Raw genomic sequence first — 16,960 nt, 5'->3', positions numbered from 1 at the left:
GTGGGTATTCCTCTATTTATCGTTGTCAGAGGTTTCTAGGAAGGCTCATCTATATAATATACTCACTTGGCTCTGTACATTATTTTAGTTAAAATCTGTTAAGTGCTTAGCATCATTAATGATCAAAATCAGATTGTAAGTGGAGCACCAGTGGGCAGACTTTGTTGTACATCCCTGAGAAATTACTTCCCTGATGACTTGCAGAAAGTGCCCGATGATTACCCCATTTCTGTGAATGATGGGTTGAAGTGGTTAGGTAATGGTAGCATGGAAAGCTTCAAAGACAGTACTACCCATTTCTGGGCTGTCTAGAAGAGTTAGCTGTGGAGCAAGGAGTTTGATGTCTGGCAGATAGACTCAAGGGGGAAAAGGAGAGTTTAGAAGGGAGGCACGTGCCTGTTCTTGTTTGGGAGAGAATAAAGAAGCAGGGAGGTACTGGCATGGGGGAGGAGAGGCTTACAAATGTCTTTTGCTCTTTATATTGAAGGACTGCCAGAATTTATGGTTTCTGGAGCTTTGGGGAAAGGTAATGAAGAAAACTTACTAAGGAGAGGATAAAGAGAATGGTCTTACATTTTGTAACCTGATCCCTGCATCTATCATGGCAGTCTGCATATCAGGACTGTGAATATATTTCTATCTATCTCACAACACATTTGTTTAAAGGATATCATCAGGGGAGGTGCCATTTGGGTGAGTGGGACTTCAACCTTGATAAGGGTTTCAGGAGACCACTGGGATGCGTATAGAAATAAACTGATGTGTCACAACTCCTGTGTTCTCAGGAGCAGTTGCTATTTCTTGCTGTTTTGAGTGAATATTAATTTATTACCCTTGTATTCCACTGAACCCCCTAATCTCTTTCCTTGTAGTCCAAAATGTTAAACTGATAAAACGTAGGTCTCCTCATTCACAGCAGGATGTGCTTAACTCATTCTAGCAGGCTAGCTATGCTTTGTGCTTTTAAATTATTTAGACCTGCCAGATAAGTCAGAATCTGTTTCATCTGAACCTTGTTGTTGTACTCTTTTTTCATCTTGCAGTACTGCCGTTAGTCATCACAGGCAGGCTTACAGACTAATATAGATCTTAATTCACCTTCTGGCACTGGAAATCCTGCCCTAGGCTTCCTAGAGACCTCTTCCAGTCCTCCAAAGCCACTCAGATAATTCTCTGGAGATCTGGGAAATAAACAAGAAAATACCATATAGGATAGATGCAATTTCCTATAATCATTACACATGCTGGGCAATCTTTCTGCAGTCAGGTCTAGGTTTCATAATGTGAAAATGACTATGGATTTTCATTTATGAAAGTATGTTAAATAGTCACAATGCTGACTAAAATGGATTTTCTGAATCCCCAAATAAAATAAACACTTGTAATAATAATGGCCTTACACTACTGAAATCATGGAAATATGGATCTGAAGGAGTAAGGAGAAGGCTGAGCTGTTGCAAGTGATAGTGTCTTACAGACTAGGCAATTTAAATAAGTCAGATTTCACCAGAGCCACTTTGCACTGCTTTGGTAATGTAAAGGAACTACAAAGATGTACTACATTGGCAAGGGAGTGTTATAGGACTAGGCAGTATGGCCAGAAGTGGGAGGTATATTACTGTGCTACTCTCCTTTGCATGGTGAAATGGCTCCTTAGCGGAGCTGTGAAGTCTTGAATACTGAGTGTTCATTTCTGATCATCTTCCTGCTCCTTGAATTGTGGAATTATATCTTGTGCATCCACATTTAATACCAAGATATTTTCATAGAATCATACATTCATACATTCATAGAATCACAGAATCATAGAATGGTTTGGGTTGGAAGGGAGCTTAAAGGTCATCTAGTTCCAACCCCCCTGCTATGGGCAGGACACCTCCCACCAGACCAGGTTGCTCAAAGCCCCATCCAGCCTGGCCTTGAACACCTTCAGGGATGGGGCATCCACTGCTTCTCTGGGCAGCCTGTTCCAGTGCCTCACCACCCTAACAGTAAAGAATTTGTTCTTAATATCGAATCTAAATCTACGCTCTTTTAGCTTAAAACCACTACTCCTTGTCACGGCACTACACTGCCTGAAAGAGTCCCTCCCCAGCTTTCCTGTAGGCCCTCTTTAGGCACTGGAAGGCCATAGCAGCCTTCTCCTGGTCTCCCCGGAGCCTTCTCTTCTCCTGGCTGAACATCCCCAGCTCTCTCAGTCCATCTTCATAGGAGAGGTGCTCCAGCCCTCTGATCATCTTTGTGCATCTTTGTGGCCTTCTTCTGGACCTGCTCTAAAAGGTCCACATCTTTCTTGTGTTGAGGGCCCCAGACTTGGATGCAGTACTCCAAGTGGGACCTCACCAGGGCAGCGTAGAGGGTGATAATCATCTCCTTCAACCTGCTGGCTATGCCATGGTTGATGCAGCCCAGGACAGAGTTGGCCTTCTGGGCTTTTTCTGGCTCTATGGTCCGCTATGTTATCAATGTCTCTGGACAGAAGAAAGATGCCCCACAAGGTGCCCAGGTCCCCAGCTACAGCCTAACACCTATACCTCTGCCTTCTCACATGGTCCAAGTGCAGTCCTAGCTCATCATAAAGAATCAAATGACTTGGAGAAGTCTACCAAATGCTGTTGTGAATTGCAGTGAAGACTGAAGTAGTTTCTAAGCAACCTAAAACTCTGGAAAATCCTGTGACACAAAATCACTTCTATTTACTTTTTGTTTCTCTACCCAGAAAACCTGACTGGGTGTAAGGGCTGTGGCTACAAAATGGAAAGCTACAGTCTGGCTAACCTGAAGTATGAATGTCCTGACATGAAAGTACTATGTTGTTGAGATATAGTGGTGCCTACTGAATGGACATAATTGCAATGAGTAGAGAAAGCAGAATCCAGGACACAGTGTTTGTCCCGAGCTACCTATCTGCTCACCAGAGGAAACCATGGTCACAGCAGGAAAATACTTTGAAAGCATTTTTCAGATACCTCAGGAAAGGTAACAAGTTTTGTGGAAAACTAGTTTATGCACAGATCTGCATGAGGTTTCAAATGGGAAAAAAATAGTTCTCTCTTTTGTTGGGATTGCAGCCCTGAATTCAAGGGGAATAAATACTTGCTCATGGCAAGGCCTGGGGCCCAGCCTGCAAAGGCTCCATGTCCCTCACACAAAGAAGTGTTGGGAGCACTATGGAGGAGTGGAGGGCTGCCTCCCCCTCAGTCCTTCTCCTCCCCTCCTCATTTTCTTGAGAGTGAAAGAACTTACACTGAGGAGAACCCGGGCCCTCATATAATTCAGGCATTACAAACATCTATGTGTATCCTTTACTGCTTGCAAAGAAAAATCTGATACTGCTCTGTTTGGAGAGTGCTGTCAGGGCTCTCCACACCGATTTGGGAAGCTCTGCTTTTCATGGCAGTGAGTTCTCATGCATTTTATCAATTTAAGAGTAAAGAATACTGCGAGTTTTTGTTTGTTTCTTTGTTTTTGTTTTTCTTTCCCCTTCATTTTCCTTGTTTTGGCTTTCTAAATATTTAAAAGAAAGACAGAGGTTCATATTTCTGAGATCAACAGCACAATATAACTATTCAGTTTTCTTTCTGGTTTGTATTTGCTATGTGGTATGGCAACCACAACACCACAGCAGCTTCACAGCAATAATTCTCCTTATTGCTGTCCTTATGCTTTCCTTATTCCTGGCTGTCTCCTACTAAAGCATCTCATCTCAGCAGGCCCTAAAAACGAGAACATTCCTACCATATTTTTTTCATGCAACTGCATAAGGGAGGGCTGTCCATCAGCAGGAAGGGGCTGCAATACTGGTGTTCCAAGAAATACCAGAAAGCAGAAATATTAACTGAAGTTGCAGACACTACTTTTCTGTCCTCATCACAGTAGCTTAGGCTGGAGATCAGGACATGGCTCACAGCTTCTCTCTTTCCAGTAGTATTAAGACTAGAAAGCAAACCATGGGCTTTCGAAATAAGGGTTTGAAAGAGGGGCTGAGAGGTGGCTTTTCATCTCCTGTCCTGAGCAGCCCAATCTGCTCTCCTCCACTAGAGGAAGGAGCAAATGGGCATGAGAGCAGTGTCCACACCAGAGTGGGATTTCGTTCTCTGTAGGCCAGGGAGTTTCTGACATAGCGTTATGTTTTGGACACAGGGAGAAGTTTTCAGTTTCTGCAAGAAGTTATAAAGGCTGTGACATTTGTGCTGCAGCCATTGATCAGCTACAATGTGATTTTCTTAGTGATTTCCTGGTCAAGTAATCCCTAGATAATTTAAGAAAACATGACAAAGTTGTGCTTCTTTCTGCTACTTACATGACATGAGATTTATTGTCAAGAATAAAAACAATGCTCAGACTTATCCAAGATTCTTTGCAAATTTTGGAGGGTAATGTATTTTTAGTTTGTGATTTTTTGATTTTACTAATATATCTATAAAGGCAGGCTTTATTCCCTGGACTTTATATTTATTATCTTTTTGAGAGACCAGCAGGCTCTGTGGTTTTGGATCTTGACTCATATTTTAAGTCTCACTGCAATTCAGGGCCTCTGGGCAAACAGGGGTTTGGGTTTTTCTGCTGGCCATGCCTGTTTCCCATTTTAGAAAAAGAACAGCTCAAAGTCTCAATGCAATTAGATTTCCCAGTGCATAGCTAAACCTTCTTTCCATTTTCCACAATATTTAGATATTTAATGATATTTAGATATTGGATTCTGCTTCTGTTGTAATTTATGACCCGGACAACAACAGTCATTCACCAGTCCTCTTTATTTATTCTTTATTTTAGTCTTTATATTATATTAAGCCTCTTTGCATTTGAAGGAGAAAGAAGTTGAGCTTTCAAACACCAGTCAGTCTTTAACTCTACCAGCCACAGTCACATTTCATTGGGTATTTTCAGTTTTCATGCAGGGAAGAGGTATACTGATTAAATCAGCATATGCTGTCAAATTAAAAAAGAAAGAAAAAAAAGTGTGTTACCAAAGAACAGTAACCTGTACTCCCAAAATGCTGAAAAATATTTTTAGGAAGTTTTGTTCAAAGGAGAGGATATTTACCCAGGCTGTTTGCAGCAGTGGGGAGAGCTGCATGGTGACTGGTAAGGACCAGGCAGACTACAGAAGCTGCTGGTATTCAGAGATGCAGTGAAAGTGAGTGAGATGCAGAAAAACAGCCAAAAAGCTGCAGGGTAGATATCCCTGACACAGTTACACAGCATACTCATAAATCAAACTTATCTCAGAGATCATATAAAGTCTGCTTAGTTCACAATTTTAATGATAAATTATTTCAGCTGTTTATTTATATTTTATTTTATTTTATTTTTTTGTTATTTCAGATGAATTTAAGCAAAGATTTTAATCTGAGGAGTGTGTACTGTCAAATGAAAACAAAACATTACCTGGCTGGTTCCAGAGGAGATTGAATGTTTTCCATTTTATAAAAGTACAGTTCTAAAAATGTTTATTCTTTAATACTCCGTTGCCCATAAAGTAACCAACACAACTATGGTATTTTGAAGTTTATTGCTCTGCGTAGGCTTGGATAAAAGGCCATATGTTTCTAGCAGGGTCTCTTCAGACCAATAAATATAATGTTGCTTTTCTCATTTAGAGCAGAGATTCAAGTGTATAACCCTTTCGGTTTACTACAGAAGCTTCGCTACAGAAACTTTTACTGCAGAAACACACTTTTATCCATGGGGGCACTTGCTTTGTTTCTATAATGCTTTCTTCTTTCTTGGCATATTTAAAAATGATTATTATAGCTGGCTGGCGCATTCTTTGAATGCCAAAGTCTTCTCAGGCGTCTTAAAAATTCTGCATTGGGTATTATTCATTTAGATTTTAATTATTAGCATTTATATCTGTTTTTATATCTTTTGCATATCAGTCAGCTGTTCAAAGGGAGTATTCCCATGCTGCTGGTCTGAAGAGTTTCTGTCTGAAGGTGCTGGCAGCCCAGGGAATCCTCCCATGTGCTGCCTGTAGCCAATCCAAATGACTGATGACTGGGTTCTGCAAGTGCACATTACACTGATATTATTTTGGAGACACTTTATCAGCGATGTTAATGAGCTCAAAAAGTATTATTTCAGTGTCTTTCTAAAACAAATTATGCTCTCTTTGGTCTCTTCAATTTCTTCTTACTCATTAATACTTTATTTTCCCTTACGTATTTGTTCTTTACAGCCTGACATTCTACCCACCTCTCACGTCTAAATAAGCCCAAGGCTGTTTTGATTGCTATGGCTTGGAATCTCCTGTAGAGGTTGCTAAAGAGATAAAGTGCAATTGCCAGCATTAACTGGGTGACATATGTAAAAACTGTTTGATGACACCTAGAACATCTTTCAAAGAAATTACTTCACATTTCCCCTAGTCTCCCCCACCAGTTTCTTTGTACTTGGAGAAGTCATTTCATCCATAGCTTAAACGGGATGTAAATAAGATCTTTGTGACTTTCTCCCTCATCTCCAGGGTCAAAATTACATTACGTTTGAAAAAAAAGAAAACAAACAAAACACCAATACACCACCTTAAGATATATATCTATGCACTGCTATATTTCAAAAGATAATATCCATTCCAATTCTTGATTTCCACTGTTCTAGCTTAAGCTAGCATCTTTTGTTCTCCTATTTTTCTTGTTTTCTACAGATTCTGTTCAGATTGTACATGTTCATAGTATGTGTATGGGAGATCTAGAAATGTTAAAACTTACTGATACACATCTCGATGTATATCTGTAAATACCTACAATTTTTGCAGAAATCCTTAAGAAAACAGATCCTGGTAATTCCTCTACTTCATGAACAGTTGCAGTGTTAAACTTAATTTGTATTAGACATCAAAGATATAGAATCATAGCATCATACAATCATTAAGGTTGAAAAAGACCTCCAAGATCATCTAGTCTAACCATCGTCTACCACCAATATCACCCATTAAACCATGTCCCTAAGCACCATGTCCAACCTTTCCTTAAACACTCCCAGGGACAGTGACTCCACCACCTCCCTGGGTAGCCTGTTCCAATGCCTGCTCTTTCTGAAAAGAAATTTCTCCTAATTTCCAATCTAAACCTCCCCTGGTGCAACTTGAGTTCATTCCCTCTAGTCCTATCACTATTTATCTGTGAGAATAGGTCAACCCCCAGCTCCCCACAGCTTCCTTTCGGGTAGTTGTAGAGAGCAGTAAGGTCTCCCCTGAGCCTCCTCCAGACTAAACAACCCTGGTGCCCTCAGCCTCTCCTCCCAGGACTTGTGTTCCAGGCCCTTCACCAGCTTCGTAGCCCTTCTCTAGACACACTCCAGGGCCTCGATGTCCTTCTTGTACTGAGGGGCCCAAAGCTGAACACAGTACTCAAGGTGCGGCCTCACCAGAGTTGAGTACAGGGGGACGATCACCTCCCTGGTCCTGCTGGCTACACTATTCCTGATACAAGCCAGGATGCCGTTGGCCTTCTTGGCCACCTGGGCATACTGCCTGCTCATGTTCAGGTGAGCATCAACCAACACCCACAGATCCTTTTCCTTTGCACAGCTTTCCAGCCACTCTGCCCCAAGCCTGTAGCACTGCATGGGGTTGTTATGGCCAAAGTGCAGGACCCGGCACTTAGCCATATTGAACCTCACCCCATTGGCTGATCAATCCAACTTGTCCAGGTCCCTCTGCAGGGCCTTCCTACGCTACGTCATAATCACACTTCCCCCCAACTTGGTGTTGTCTGCAAACTTCATGAGGGTGCACTCAATTCCCTCATTCAAATCTTCAATAAAGATATTGAAGAGGATGGGCCCCAGTCCTGACCCCTTGGAAACATCACTCATGACTGGTCTCCAGCTGGATTTAACTCCCTTCACCACCACTCTCTGGGCCCGGCAATCCAGCCAGTTTTTAACCAGGCAAAGAGTTTACCTGTGCAAGCCATGGGCTGCTAGCTTTAAGCTGTGGGAAAGAGAGGGAGAGACTTTTTTTTTTTTTTTTAATAAAAATTAAAGACTTCTATAAAACCAAAATTTGTACTGCATTACAAATCAAATAATCTGATCTTCCGTTATGTTTCGCTGTTCTGTGTATTTTTTATCTTCTATTGCAGTGAAATATCCTATTCCTATGACTAGGTAATTTTGCTATTTTATCTCCTATAGACTATCCGATAGCTAGGCTTGGCTTACAGTGCAGCCTTGAAATAATAAAGTAGAAAAAGTCAAGCAACACAATTTCTTTCAAAACTAGTCTGAGTGCCCTTTTTCACAAAACTTGTTCTATTTGGTTCTCAGTTTCCTCTAACCCTTGAATCCTCTAGCCATTGGGTATCTTTATATCATGCTATCATCTACAGAATAGAGAAACCCTCTCTGTATGCTAGATATTTTGTTCTAGATTTGCCGTTTCACTTGAAATGTTGAATAGATTGTCTGATGTTTCATACAAGGTAAGCCTCTGCATGGGTGTTAGTTCAGAGGAGTTAATGAACCACATATTGCCCACCTGTATACCAAATACTCATGTGAACTGAACATATTTTGCCTTGCCCCACTGATTCTGTCTGCACACTTCCCATCCCTCTTCATAATGAAATATGTTCAAAACTGAAATGTATGTGATTTTAAAAATATTTTTGTCTTGCCTGGTGGATTATTTTTTTTTACCAGCTACAGTTAGTTACTAAACTTGCAGAATAGCATGCTCTGTTTTGTTTCTTGCTTTCATAGGCTTTTTGGCCTAATGACACAGTGTTCTGTGGGGCAGAACAGTACTCCATGATTTCAGATTTTTTTGTTTTGTGGGTGTTATTGTCTGCTGTATTTGCTGTGCTTGCATAATGAATTGCAAAAGCACCATTGTGTGGGTGCAGTATAGGTCAGCAGGATTAGATTTTCTGTTGATGAAGTTTCACCAGTTTCCTGAATGTAAACTGAACTCACTTCAAATAGCAAGGATCTGTCAGCAGTGAGAGTTTGTAGGATTTCCTTCCCCATGCACACCTGTAATGAAAGAAGCTTGAGTATCTGGCATGTGCCCATGAAGTGGTGAAGAAATCCATTTTTTCCTTCTTGGTCCACCAAGTGCTGTTTTTTTCTTGACAACAGGTGGCTTTTTCTTTCTTTCTTTCTTTTCTTTCTTTCTTTCTTTCTTTCTTTCTTTCTTTCTTTCTTTCTTTCTTTCTTTCTTTCTTTCTTTCTTTCTTTCTTTCTTTCTTTTTATGCCATAAAGATTTTTTTTTTCAAAGAAAGATCCTAGTTGGATGTTAATTTCATTATTTTCATTACTACTTTTATCACCCTACAACATTTCAATATCAAATTGAAATGTTTTTTAATCTTGAGACAGGTGACACTGGGTAGCATCTTTCAAAGGAGACAAATAAAACATTAAGTGTAAGTACAAAGTTTCTAAAAGTTGAAATGCTGTTTTAATGGTTTTGGACACATGCAGTGGTTTTTACCTGTCTGCTTTCAATGGTTGCAATGTTTAAAAGGGGACAAACATTAAAGTTTTTTTACAAGTCACAGAATCACAGAATCAACTCCTTGAAGTCTTTGGGAATGGTGCCAGATCAGATTACACAATAATAAGAATGTACAAATATTATACCTTATGTCATCTCTCCTACACATAGAAATCTAGACGTAGTAGAAAACACTAATATGTACTTTGAATCTGTACAGAGGTGGTTTTTTGAAGGGCAGGAATGGTACCTATAGTAGCACACAGTACTTCAAAATCTCCACTCTGATATTTTCAGTTCCATTGCGGTCATTGATAGAGAGAAAGATGGGGAGAGAGAAATTTACATACCAGTTGGGAGAGGATATGAAGATTACTGGTATACTGGAGTTTTACAAAACTAGAGTTCAGGGTACTCTAATATGAAAAAGGGTTTAGTAAGAAACGTGGTATAAAGCTGGTAGAAAGGAGAAAGTCAGCAACAGGCTGACTAAATGAAGAAAATTTCTCTCTAAAAGGAACTGGTTCAGAAACACCATTTACTGTGCCTAGTGCTTTGAAAATCTGAAACTTGTGATGCACACCATCAAATAGAGGATTTCTTAAATTATACTTGTATGCCAATTAATCATTTTAGGCAGTGGTTTGTCTGAAGCAGTAAATGATCCTAGACTTTTTGTCTTAGGAAGAAAAAAACCTTACCACTAAAATGTTGGGGACTGTTAGTCACTAGTGCAGGAATTACCACTTTTCTAAACCTTGAATAGAAATGAATTCAATAAAAAGAGACATAATGACAGATTTATAAAAGTAACGTTCCTTTACATAACGGTTTTCTGTTCTAGTGTTTCTTTACTATAATCCTTTAAAATTATGCAAAAAAGAATTATTATTTAAGTGATAGTAAAGAATTCATTAAAAGATTAATAGTTCTGGTTTACCAATTCGCTTACCAGGTTACTTAATTATTTAGTTCATTAATTCTGTAAATGTCAGACTTAACATGAACTCTAGTGATTTGCATAACTAAGGTTATAGTCCTACGAGCAATTGTCATTTAACAACTTCAAACAATAATTTGGCATTATTTCTACATTTCAAATTATTTTTTTTTTGGCTTCATATGTATATATTTGTATATATATAAAGATGAGAAAACCAATCTAGCTAATTGATGTATCAGCTTTAGAAATGGCTATTTAAAAGGTTTCAGAGGTGGGCAGCTGGAAGAAATATTTTTTTTTTCCAAAGCGTCAAGAAGATAGGCTCTGAATTAAACTATGTGAGTGGGATTTCTTTTAGGAGCCAAATTTCCCATTAGAGGAAAGAAAAATCAGTCATTGAAGGAAATCCCAACTCTTCTAAAGCTTCATTTATTTATTTATTTTATTTAAAAAGGATTGCACATTGAAATAGTGAGGTTCTTATTCACTGCAGTTAGCAAAAGGATCCTAGTATTAAGCCGACATTTCAGATAAAATGAACATTTACACTAGGCTAATGTGATACCAGCACTAGTACTGACCTGTATAGAATTGCATGTACACACATGTATATACATGCGCACAAACATGCCTAGAGATACAAAATAAATACTTGTAAGAATATTGGAATTCGTCCAAGTAGCCATTAGCTGTTATTTAATCTTCGTTCATAGCCATCAATGCAAGACACTGTACAGTATGACATGATGAACTTTCCTTTTGCATAGGTGAAGTTTTCCATTCACTTGGTAAGCCTGAGTGGAGAACATCAATAGCTGGTCATTATGCACCATGTAAAATAATTTGATGCCCTATGATGCATACAGGCTAAGTAAGGCCATCTTAAATAATTTTTATTGTGGAATGATTTCTTCCATTACAGATTCTATGCACTGTAAAATAGCATGGGGCTGTAACAGTCACAAGCCAGTGTGTACCCATGTATCTTGCTGCAGCGAACAGTTCATTGTGAAAATGAATCCTTTCTGGCAGGCTAAACTCACAGCCCTCTGTATTAGTGGCATCTGCTCTGACATGTGAATCAGCCTTAGTCCTAGTGGGTACATTCCAAGCTTGAAGGTTTCTAGGAGGCAATACATAATCTGCTCAAAGCCAGTACTGCTGCCCCCGTGAATGGATCCATTAAGTACAATTAGTCATGTAATTGAGGGCCACAGTATTAGGCCCTTCAGGCATTATTTTTTTCTTTTTTGACTACACAGATCAATCTTGTGACAGCTTCCCTGACATAAAATCTTAGATCTTGATAAACAAAGTGCAATTAGTAAAAGTCATTAGGTGTAAAGTTATGTGAAAGCCAGATGCTATTACACAAATTTGACTCATTCAGATCTGTGGAGTAAATACAATAATAGTAAATAAGGAGGAAATGAAAATGGAAAGAGAACAAATCAGTATTACAAAGTAAGTATAAGGTATAAAAAAGTGAGCTTTAGAGACAAGAATCTCTGGATATTCCTGGAATCTCCTGGAAAGGAATTTGGGAAGAAGTGATGTGAGCTTTTTTATGACATTGGGAAACAATAGCTGTATTACAAAGAAATGTAGAGTGGAAGTTTTCTGGGTTCATCTGCTACTATGTGATTTCCTGGGATGGTCTGTGTGTTTATGGACAGAGAAGTAGGGTCTGGGCTGATCTCAGTGGCTTTGAGACACAAATGGGCCATAAAACTCCTATATCCTTTAAAAAGTTTTCTTATGTTAAAATGAGATATTTAAGGGGAAATAACTGAACAGAAAAAAAAAAAATCAATGCATTGTCATCTAACGAGGATCACCACAGAGCTGGTTCTAAACAGGACCCAGAATTTAGAGACATTCCATAATATTTGCAGACAAACCAAAGTGATCTTCAAAAAAAGGCAGATGTCCTATAATCTGATCCTGTTTTACTTACAACTAAAAGGTCAGGTTTTTGTCTGTTTGGTAGCGCAAAATAGTTACTCAAATATTTTTACTAGCTCTGAAACCTTTTGGGGAGAACACAAACCCAACCATACTGAAAAGCATTTAAAAGTGTTCAAGAATAGTTATTTATAAAATACTTTAACCAAACCACTTTTACATTTACTGCCATATTTTTTTTTTTTAGTTTAATTGATACTTTTATTGCTTAATTGGGTACTTGATTTAAAAACAAAACAAAACAATGACAACAAAACAATGTAATAAAGACAAACCTTTGGGGCATTACATTACTCTTTAAATCCTGGAAATCTGAGGGTCAGAGATCACCACCTTAAGTGAGAATATAATAAATCTGAAGATCTCATGCTAACTGCCTACAACAGCAGATTGTAAAAGTCACTTTAAAATCTGATGGAGTATGACAGCACCAGTGGTCAGCACCAGAAGCCTTAGCTTCTGATGCTTCAGTTTTTCTTATGTGTTGTATCTGTGTTACCTAGGAAGCTCTTTTTGATGAACAGTAATAAAACAGGTGAATAGGACAGAAATTGCTAACGTCTGAATAAAGTCAAAACAGTTGCCTTTTCTCAGTTCCTCAATCATCAGTCAGCAGGCAGGTAGAAATATAGGCTGAACATAACATCCCTCATTTAGGTGAGAAGAAACAAGTTTGGTGGGATTGTTGCCTTACTCTACAAAACTTACTGTCTGTTAATCCCCAGATGAGTTAATTGACCAGTAGTGTCTCAATTATACTTTGTGATTTGTCATTTTCCTACATGTTTAAACAATGACATGAATACTGCAAACTGGAGTCAAAATGGCAGAATAAAATGCCAAATCCTCTGCAACTCCAACTAGGTGCTGCAATGTCCTATTGTTAACAAATAGTAAGTTTCTGATCTTACAGAGCTTGCACATGCAGAAATGTTCCAAATTTTCCTGACCTGTAGAGTGCATAAGAACAGCAACACTGTAGTTTGAAAAATCTGTTACTGCTTGTGATATATTGGCTTTAAGCATGGCAATGACTGAGGTGATACTGCATGTTCAAGAACAAAAATAGTCCAGATAAAGTGTTTGCAAGGCAGCTTCCTCATTGCTAGCAGCTGCTGCTGGTTTGGGTTGGAGGCTGCAGCTGAAAATGAAGTGTGGCTGGATGCAGCTTCTAAATATCAGGCCAGAACCCCAGCTGCTGTGTACTGGCACAGCTGTGCTGAAGTAGTAATGTTAGTTTATGCCAGTTAGGCTCTTGCTCAATAGCTTTTCTGATGTGCTAAGTTGGTGTTATTGGCATCTGCTTTTATTGCTTTTCTGATCTAGATAAGATAATTCTGATTTTATAGAAATGAAAATTTCATAGAAATGAAGTTAGCTTTCCCAATCTAGGGGATATTTGTACACATGACATTATCTAAGTAAAAAAAAAAAAAAAAAAAAAAAAAGCTGACAAAACAAACTGCTACTTTTCCTACTTGAGGAAAAACCTCACACAGTCCCTTTATATCGACTTACCCGTGTTGCAAAAAGAATAGTGTTTGAATAAGCGAATTGTCATTTGTAGGGTGTATTTCAAAATACAATGCATTTCGAGGATGATGGACATCGATGTTTTGAAAAATTTGGGGGCTTCCTAATGATTGTTAAAGCCAATGAGCATATGTTCGTAACTACCTACTGGTCAGTAGAGTATTATGCAAATATGCTTCCACCTATTTTGGGAATATAGGCCAAGTCAAAACTCTGTCTTCTCTGTTACTGTGGTCAGTATTAGGTGTTTCTGATGAGCAGCTACGTAATTCCTGATTCTAACACTGCTTTGAAATTTGAAGATTTAATAATGCTTGTAAATTATGCAGCACTTCTAAACTTCCATGTTCTAAATTAAGAGCTAACGCCTTTTGGATCTTTACAAATGTCTGTAAGTGATTACCTTTATTCTATATTGCGTAACACAGGAAAATGAACTAGATGCTAGATGTATCTTCTCAATGTGTATTTCAGTTTCTTGGTGTAAAAAGATTTAAAAACATTTTTTTTACTACAAAAAACAAACCTTGAAGGAAAAATACTTGTTCTGAAGAACTGGAAAGATCTGACATGCTCAGTTCTATTTGGAATGGTAAAGATTCAGCATTACAAAATAACTGTAGGATTAGTACTGAGCCTGTGACTATTCAGGCTATTGCTTAGATAAAATGACAAAAACAAAAGTGAAAGTTCTACAATAAATAAATAAATAAAAATAAAATCCAAGGCTGTGAAAGTCTAACTGCAGGGGACATATTCTGTAGTATCTCTTCCCCATCTTTCTATGGTTTAATCAAATACCATGTTAACAACTCTGATACTGTAAGACCTTTTACTAGCTTGCTCTGATGTTTTCCTGTCAAGGGCTAACTAATAGTTTTAGCTCTCCAAAGAAAAACATAACAAAGATAAGGCAAATGCCAGGAAATGGATGCATTAAATAGTCAAGAGAATGCCAAGGACAAGCTCACTGTATAATGTGTTAGAAGAACATCAATATTTGAGAAAAGGAAGATGCTGCTTTAGTATAACATATTTGTGAAAACTGGAATAACCATGTTTTAAGCAAGGCTTCTCTTTAATTATTGTCTGAGTTTCACATAAAGTCTGCTTCATCAACTGGATAAATATTTGACTGCTGTTCAGTAAATTGCATTAGTTTACTTTAACTGTGTGCTCAGCCTTATTCAGGCATCCTACATTAGGCAATGTAGTGTGTAATGCAACTCTGCAGGTGACCAGAGCTATTCTCTGTATGAGGTAAATTAAAACTCATATTTTAAAAATTAAACATTCTTGCACTTCATGATTTCAATATTTAATTATAACCTGTGTCAGGGCCTAATCTCTGACTGAGTCAGGCATGAAATTAATCAAAAATGAGGCAAAAGCTTAGCAATTCTACTGCACTGTAAAAATAATTCTTTTTCAGCAATTCTGTGATTCTTACAGCAATTTTATGAGAAAGATGCTAGTGAGCAGGTAGTTAGGGCAACAGTTAAAAGGTTAGTAAGTCGCTAAAATAACAATAATTTCTGTTGGTTGCCTTGAAAAAAAATACTGATAGAACAGTTTACTCCTGAGATGTGAATGCATGGAGCACATTGTAGCATGACAGACGTGATTAGACAATAAAAGAAATTTTTGACTCTTTCTAAGTCTATTTCAGGAAGAAAGTTACAAAAAAAAAAATAACAAAGCACAGCTTTGTCATTCTCATGAAAGTTCCATCAGGCTACTAATGTGGGAGTAGATTATTTTATGTGAAGTATACTGCAGCTATAGAGAATGCAACTATATTTTACTTTGCAAAGTCCTTATGCAAATTAATTGGCTGTAAATGAACTCTATCTAGTCATATTTTTTGACTAATAGAAGAAGCTGGTGCAGAGCAGTGATGAGTTTCTTTTTCATTGTGCACAATATCCTTATCTTTCTCCCTTTTAATCTGCATTTTTTAAACTTAGCAAGTTCAGCGACAAACTTAATAGCTAAGAAGCAAAGGAAATGGTGAGGTCCTGAAAATGCTTATTGAAATTTCACAAAGTTCAAGCTTCTTTGTCCAAATTCATGAGATTGTGCTTCAGTTTTGTGATGAAAAACTTGGGTTCAGCTGGGTATGGTTTATTTTGATGAATTTGTGGCATTTTTTGTGGCCTCAGCACTTCCTGAAATGAATCATCCTTAAAAACAGGAAGTGCAGATGCAGCCAACAATAGTGGAAAAATTCCCAAACAGCTGACTGAACTACTTTTGGCATGAGAATATGAAGTATATAAATATGTCTGAACTCACAGTGTAAATGGTAACTTTCTCCCATCTCGGCACAAGGCTGACTGACTTCTGGAAGCAATCAGGTGGCAGAACCCACAATTATTTTATTTAGCTCAGCTCTATATTCTGCTCAGACACAAGCTGCCATTGTGGTTTTAGGCTAATCATGTTCAACCTCCCTCCTTTCACCTGTTGAAAAACAGTTCATCCTGCTAATGATTTGTCTGAGAATTAGGAAAAAGAAAAAAGAATTAATATTTCTGGAGGTAAGACATGGAAGGCACTAGCTGAGAACTAACTTAACTACTATTTTGTTTGTTTTGGAGAAGGAGCAATTCTAGCAGGCAGAGGTCTTGAAGTGTCACTTTTTTTTTTTTTTTTTTTTCAGAGGGTTTACTCATACAGACCTACTGCCTAAGATGTCCTTGGTGTTAGTTCCAGAACCACCAACCTACTCCCACTTTATTTGTTTTTTAGGATTATCCCTTGGCCCTGGATCTCATCACTAAGAATGTCTTCTACCTATTAAAATACTCTGTCTGGTTGCAACAGACTGGACATTAGCTCTTAAACAATCACAATGCTAAGAAAGCTAGAAATGTACTGGCTGGTGTTTGGAGGGAAAACTCGTTGCTCCACACACATATATAGTATGGGCTAGCTGGTATTGTGCCACTATCATTGTTTTACATGCAAGTGAGATCACTGCTTTAGTCATCTCTCCCCCCCCTCCCCAATAAGGCAAGTAAATGTAGACTAAATAATTCACTACTGTACTCAAATGCCAATCAAGTGGTCC

Source organism: Cygnus olor, chromosome 1 (assembly GCF_009769625.2).
Source record: "Cygnus olor isolate bCygOlo1 chromosome 1, bCygOlo1.pri.v2, whole genome shotgun sequence".
Lineage (NCBI taxonomy): Eukaryota > Metazoa > Chordata > Aves > Anseriformes > Anatidae > Cygnus > Cygnus olor.
This window is presented reverse-complemented; position numbering follows the sequence as displayed.